We start from the raw sequence: 7,735 nt of genomic DNA, 5'->3' as shown, positions 1-7,735 counted from the left end.
AAATTATTTATATTCTGCCTCTCTACAAAATGCAATCGGAGTGGCTTACAAGATTAAAATATACAGTCTGAACCCTCAACCCACCCACCCCCTTAAAATACAACTAAACAATATGGAATTTAAAACATAAAGCAAACTTAAAAACAATACAATAAACTGTGGTGAAGTCAGAGGTCAGCAATTAGATTTTCCTTCTGCTGGCCAGAGAATTATTCAGGAAAGGCCTGCCGGAAGAGATCCTTCTTTATGGCTCTTTTAAAGCTGTTTAGAGTGGTAATATAATGGATCTCATCCAGCAGGCCATTCCACAATCTGGGCGCAATAGCTGAAATGGTCCTCTAGGAAGTCGTAGACAGCCTTGTTTTAATGTAACAAATTTTTCCCCGAGGATCTAAGTGTGCAGGGAGGATTATATGGAAGGAGGCAGTCCTGAAGATAGGTTGGACCCAAGCCATTTAGGGCTTTAAAGGTAATAACCAACACCTTGTACTGGGCCGGGAAACTTTTCCCCATATCGTGGTACTTTGAGTTTACCTGCCTTTCCTTTGCCAGCCAGCATTTTTGGTTTGTTTGTTTGTTTTTCACAACAACGGATGCGACAGAGCATGTTGTAACCAAATGTGGGCGGAAACACTTGATGTGGTTGTCATGATTGATGGAGGAGGAGAAGCTGTGGAAGAGGGTCCTTTTTGAATCAATTGATTGGTAAATGTGAACGAAAAGTGGGTTAATTTGCAACAGGAAATTTGATTGGCTCAAATGTAGTGCGAACGACACTCCACTGTCGAACTGTATCGCAAACTGAATTATTTGTAAGTGGAAATGGGGCCTAAAAAGACACTCTCAATCTCAAAACAACTTCTTTAAAAAGACAGAAGAATAGCATTACAGCTGAGTGTGGCTGGAACACAAAAAACCACATAGTATGTGAAAAGTGAACTGGATCATGGCTGAAAGCTTAAAGTGGAAGAGAAGTTTAATCTTAGTACTTGGAGCAGTCTGTGTGGAAGCACCTCAGACTTTATGTGGGTTGTGTAAAGCACTAGTGGGCCACCTTTTTAATGACAGGATTCCACAACCATCAAAGCAGCATGACTGCTCCCATTATGTGGTGAGCACTGTGCCTACTTAATATTCACCTGTCAAGCAGCATTAAAGGTACAAAAGCACTGCCCCACGAAAAAGGGACAATCCCAGCAGCATATTTCAAAAGGGTTAATTATTAAACAACAGCGGGACATGTATATGGTTACTTAGCGAAGAGAGAGATATGCTTTCTGCAGGTACTTAAATGTACCATTTTATTTATGATTACATTACATATTCCAGGGGAGGTGCCATAATTCAGTAGTACAATACGTGTTTCGCATGCCTATGTTCCACGTTCTGTCTCTAGCAGTTCTGATTAAAGAATCCCAGGAAGCAGAGCAATCCTAGCTAGAGCAGGGTCTCCAAGCCAGATCCAGACATACCTCTGGCACAAATGAGGCTGGAACTATAGTGAAGAGAAGTTTCTCTGACCCCTTGTTTGTCAGCTAACTATAATATGGGTACATTTGTTGGAGAAAAACCATCAGTCGAAGGAGGGAGTTGCCTGTATCCCTATTGGCTCAAAGTATGGAAGTAACATTTAGGGAGAAATGTGACTGGAAGGAGAACTGAAGGGGGAAAAGGGTGGTCAGGGACAGGTGTCCCCTTCCTTCTCACTGGTTTTCTCCTGCTTCTACTTTAGGGTTGCCCTGTAAGCAAACTGCACCAACTGCACCCGTTCCTTGAGAAGCCAGATCTGGCCACGGTGGTACATGCCTTGGTTACATCCCGTTTGGACTACTGTAATGGGCTCTACATAGGACTGCCTTTGAAAAGTGTTCGGAAAATTCAACTGGTTCAAAGAGCTGCTGCCAGGCTGTTAACAGGCGCCGATTACAGAGCCCATACAACTCCCCTGTTGAAACAGCTTCATTGGCTGCCAGTTCATTCCTGGGCACAATTCAAGGTACTGGTTATATCCTACAAAGCCCTACATGGCTCAGGTCCACATTATTTGGCAGACCGTTTCTCCTGGTATGAACCTGCCCGGACTCTGAGATCCTCTGGAGAAGCCCTTCTCTCCATCCCAACACCTTCACAAACACGTTTGGTGGGGACACGAGAGAGGGCCTTCTCAGTGGCTGCCCCTAGACTCTGGAACTCCCTGCCCAGGGAGATAAGAACAGCTCCCTCCTTGATGGCTTTCCGACGGCAGGTGAAGACCTACCTGTTCAAACAGGCATTTAAGGAGCCACTATAAGAACAGGCAGGAATGTTGGACTAGTTTAATCATTCTGTTTAATACATGTCATTTATCTATTTATTTTTTAAATGTTTTAATTGTACTTTTTGTTTGTTTGTTTGTTTGTTTTTTTAATTGCTGTGAAGCCGCTCTGAGTCCCAGTCCTGGGAAAAGAGCAGGATATAAATAAATAAAATAAATAAATAAGCAAAGGCTTTAAAAAGGACACACACACATTAAGGTCATAACCAGAAGTCCTTCTCCAGTGCTGAAGTGCTCCTTAAAGTGATCACTGTGCCATCATGGGGTTTGTGAGGGAAGTGTGGTTGGGTCCTTTAATTTTGAATATCCAGAAAGTTTGGGAGAGCAGATAGCTATCTGTGTCATGTTGTTGTTAATTATCATAAAGGTGGCTTCAATGTATGGTGGCCCTCGGGACTTTTTCAGACAAGCAAAAAAGACAGGAGCATAATGGGATGCTCTTGTCAGTGTTGTGCAATTTGGCAAATATTTTTAGATGATGTCATGATAATCCATCATTATCCCATGAATAAAGAGGAGTTTTCCAGTTGCTTTTCATGCACGGGACTTTCCCGGTTTTTTTGCCCATCTGAAAACATCCTATGAATGAGAGACCTCCAAAACATATCAACAGCTCTACTCAGGCCCTACTCTCAGCCTACTCTCATTAATAATCCTACTCAGGTCTTGGAAACTTAGGGCTGTGGCTTCCTTGATTGAATCAGTCCCCCTGTAATGCAGTCTTCCTTTTTTCATATTGTCACTTTATCAGACATTGAGGTTGCCATAAGTTGATAGGGGAAATAAAAGCACATATACACACACATTGTATTTTCTAATAAGTCATGTTTTCCCATGATACATCCGCAGTATGATAGTCTCAGTTTAGTCATTTTGACATGTGGTGAGAGTTCAGGCTTAATTTGCTCTTGGACACATTTATTTCTCTTTTTGGCAGTCCATGATATCCGTAGAACTCTCTACCAGCATATTTTAAAGGAGATGATTTTCTTCCTGTCCACTTCCTTCATTCTCCAGCTTTCACAACCATTCACAGAAATTAGAAATATTATGAGATGGATGATTTTGGCTTTGGTATGTAATTATATATCTTAACACTTGAGGATCTTATTTAGTTCCTTTATAGCTGTTTTCCAGGTTCTAGTCTTATTCTGTTTGCTTGACTGCAGTCTCCATTTTTATTTATGACTGAACCAAGGCATGAAAGAACTTTATTTCAATGTCTTCCTCAACTACTTTTAAGTTATTTAAATAATCTGTGGTCATTGTTTTTGTTTTCATAATGTTCAACTGTAACTAGGTTTGCCATAACCCGGTGGGGGGCGTGCATTTCCCGTTTTTGGACTGTTCTGCACGGTCACGGTACGGTTTGGCGTTTCTCCCGGGTCTTCCCCCGCTCCTGGGCTTTGTTACCATGCCTTGGCTGCTCTTGCCTTGGCTGCTCTTTGTGACTGTGCCTTGGCTGCCAAGGGCTCTGTCGGAGGCTGGAGCTCCTCCTATTGGCTGGCAGGCTGGCCAAGAGCGGAACAGTCCTTTCCCTGCTTCAAGAGACTCTCCTCTGTTTACTTCCTGCAGCCATGTGGGCCGGCCAGGGACTGAGCCCACCGAGGCAGCAGAGGAGAGGACCAAAGCGGCTGGGGGAGGGGGGAACGTTTTTGGCATCCCTCAGGGCCTGACTGACTCACACTGAGGGATGCCGAAAATGTTCAGCATCCCTCCCCTCCCCCAGCCCCTAAGGGGAGGGCAAGAGAGCTCTGCCCCAGGGCCCCAGCCAAAGATAGGGTTGCCTAAAAAACATGCAGCAGCAGGGAGGGAGGGAGATGGCATCTCTTGAAGCCAAGCTCCAGCAATTCATTCCTTTGTTGTTGTTGTTGTTGTTGTTATTGTTGTTGTTTGCCTTCAAGTCGTTTTGGACCAAGGCAACCCTATCCTGGGATTTTCTTGGTCTGCTCCTTCTTCTTCTCCTTTCTCCTTCTTTTCCCGCTTCTCTTCTTCCTCGTCCTCCCGGTGTGTGTGTGTGTGTGTGTGTGTGTGTGCTGTAGTGTGGAGGGCTTTCTGGGGCTTGCCTTGGGTGGGTGCCACTGCCTTCCGGCCCTAGCTAGAGGAGGCCCAGAGCCCTTCCGTCTGTTGGGGCCCTGCTCTTCTCCCCCCCACTTTGCCCCAAGATGGCTCCCTCCAACAAGACCGCTGGGGAGGCTCTTCCCAAGTGTCAGGCACCTCCTGTGTTGTCATTTCATCATCAGGTGGTTTTAGTGGCAAGCTTTGCCAATGCCTTCCTCTGAGGCTGAGACAGTGTGACTTGGGTGTGTGCGAGAGTGTGTGTGTGTGTGCATGCGCCTTCAAGGGGTTTTCTTGGGAGGTTTGTTCAGAGAGGGTTTACCTTTGCCTTCTTCTGAGGCTGAGAGTGTGTGACTATCTCAAAGATTTTCAGAGGGAGTTTGCCTTCACCTTCCCTTAAGACTGAGAGAGTGTGACTAGCCCAGTGGGGGTTTTTAATGCCCAAGCAAGGGATTGCACCCTGGGCCTCCTCCACCAATGCCTCCTGCTGCACTTCCTGAGATGCATTTAACCTCAGAGGTGATTCAAAATCTCCATGTCTTTGAATTCAGTTTTATTATTATTTGAAAGAAAGAAGTTGGCAGCATGAGCTTTCCCAAAGCCTGCTTCCTCAGATGCATTTAGTCTCACAGGTGCAACAAGATCTCTATAACATAAGGATTTATATTAATTTTTTTTTAAATGTTAATATTTTTAGCTTTTAGTTGGCTATGGCCTCCATTTTTATTGAATGCCCCACTTTTTGAGTAAATTTTGTCCAGCATTTGACCTACACTTTGGTCTAAATATTGTCCTAGAAATTTTGGGTTGGGCATTGTGATTTTATGATTTTCGTTTGATGTAACTGTTATGGATTATTTTATGGAACCCGCCTTGATCCATAAGAGAGGTTGGATAATAATTATAATAATAATTATATTTTCCCTACATTTTCCCCGGTTTGGTGGTAGAGAATTATGGCAACCCTACCCCAAAGGAGCCGCACGAGTCACGTCATCGACACACACCCCATGTAAACAGTGGTGTGCCAAGATGGTGCCCGTGGTGCGCAGTAGGACTCGAGACATTAAAAAACATAGGGGCCCCAAATGTACATTCTGCCCCAGGGCCCCTAAAGGCCTAGCTACGGGCCTGGAGTCAGTTTGCAAAGGGACCTATTATTGTTGTTGTTGTTGTTGTTATGCAAAGACCTAGCTGTGTGAGTCAGTTTGCAAAGGGACCTTCCATGATTATCAAATATTATTATTATTATTATTAGCATGCAAAGAGCTAGCTGTGTGAGTCAGTTTGCAAATGCCCAAATGTGCTTCGTGTGTGTTTTGGAATGTGGGAGGGGGGGTGGCCAGAAAGGGAAGTACATTTCTGCCATCTGTCTAGGAATAATGCCAAAATGTCCTCCATTTTGATCATGCCTAAGAAACATGCATTTATATTGACATTTTTAAAAAATCATCAATTTTTTCGCATGTCCTCCATTTTCTATAAAACGTGTCCTACATTTGAAAATATTGCCCTACATTTGTCCTGGTTTGGAGGTCCTGACTTATGGCAACCCTAACTGTAACCCTTCTTTTGCACTTTCTGTCTTGACTTTCCTCAATTCCTCGACACTGTTGTTCAGTTTTAAGTGGGCTATTAAAACATTTTTGTTCTGCAAAGTTACAAATCAATATATCCCTTGTTCTTAACCTGTCTCTTAATGTATTGGTTATTTTCAAAAGTTTTTAAATTGTAAATCATTTTAGGGACACTTTTGGGACACAATGGTGACTCATAAATTATATGTGTTATGTGTGTACAAATAAAAATAATAATTTGTGCAAAGGGTAATATTCTTTCACAAATAAACTTTGAAAGCCCTGAAATATTATTTCAGTGTTTGGCCAAACACAAAGGGTGCTCAACAATTGCTCTTTTTCATCCTTGAGAGAAGTGACCAGTGGGGTCCCACAGGGCTCTGTCCTGGGCCCAGTACTGTTCAACATCTTTATCAATGGCTTGGAGGAAAAAATTGGGGGAATACTTATCAAATTTGCAGATGACACCAAATTAGGAGGAATAGCTAATACTCCTGAGGACAGGATCAAAATTCAAAATGACCTGAATAGACTAGAAGGCTGGGCCACAGTTAACAAAATGAACTTCAACAGGGAAAAATGTAAGGTACTGCACTTAGGGCGGAAAAATGAAATGCACAGATATAGGATGGGGGACACCTGGCTTAAGGAGACAACATGTGAAAGGGATCTAGGAGTCCAAGTAGACCACAAGTTGAACATGAGTCAACAGTGCGATGCGGCAGCTAACAAGGCCAATGTGATTTTAGGCTGCATCAATAGAAGTATAGTGTCTAGATCAAGGGAAGTAATAGTGCCACTCTGTTCTGCTCTGGTCAGGCCCCACCTGGATTATTGTGTCCAGTTCTGGGCGCCACAATTTAAAAAGGACATTGAGAAACTGGAGCATGTCCAAAGGAGGGCAACTGAAATGGTGAAGGGTCTGGCAGGGACGTAGCCAGGATTTTAGGAAGGGGGGGTCCAGACTAATGGGGCTTGGGCGCAGCGGCGCAGCAGCATGCACCATTCATTTTTCTAATGGAAGGGGGGGTCCGGACCCCAAGCCCCCCCCCCCCCCCTTGGCTACATCCCTGGGTCTGGAAACCATGTCCTATGAGGAACGACTTAGGGAGCTGGGGATGTTTAGCCTGGAGAAGAGAAGGTTAAGAGGTGATATGATAGCCCTGTTTAAATATTTGAAGGGATGTCATACTGAGGAGGGAGCAAGCTTGTTTTCTGCTGCTCCAGAGACTAGGACCCGGATGCAAGCTGCAGGAAAAGAGATTCCACCTCAACTTTAGGAGGAACTTCCTGACAGTAAGGGCTGTCCAACAGTGGAACAAACTCCCTCAGAGTGTAGTGGAGTCTCCCTCCTTGGAGGTCTTCAAACAAAGGCTGGATGGCCATCTGTTGGGGATGCTTTGATTTGGATTTCCTGCATAGCAGGGGGTTGGACTGGATGGCCCTTGTGGTCTCTTCCAACTCTATTATTCTATGATTCTATGATTCTATGGAATGCTTATGAAGACAGTCCACATGTTGGCATTATCATGTATGTATTAAAGAGGCATGAGATTACCAGCTTTGTAACTGTGCATGGCATCTGACCTTTTATCACAAAACCAACATTAGCAAATAGTAATGTGTCATGCTATGTCAACTTCACCCACTTATTTTTGCATAAACTGGTGTTAAGGCCACAAAAGTAGGCTATGTTAGCTTTTTTTCCCCTGGGAGGTTGGCCAACATAAATCCTATAAGCAGAAGTACAGAAAATGAAGGATATTATCAAAATGAGAAAAGTTTG

This window comes from Sceloporus undulatus, chromosome 4 (assembly GCF_019175285.1).
Source record: "Sceloporus undulatus isolate JIND9_A2432 ecotype Alabama chromosome 4, SceUnd_v1.1, whole genome shotgun sequence".
Taxonomy (NCBI): domain Eukaryota; kingdom Metazoa; phylum Chordata; class Lepidosauria; order Squamata; family Phrynosomatidae; genus Sceloporus; species Sceloporus undulatus.
The sequence above is the reverse complement of the archived record's forward strand: the minus strand, read 5'-3'. Positions refer to the sequence as shown.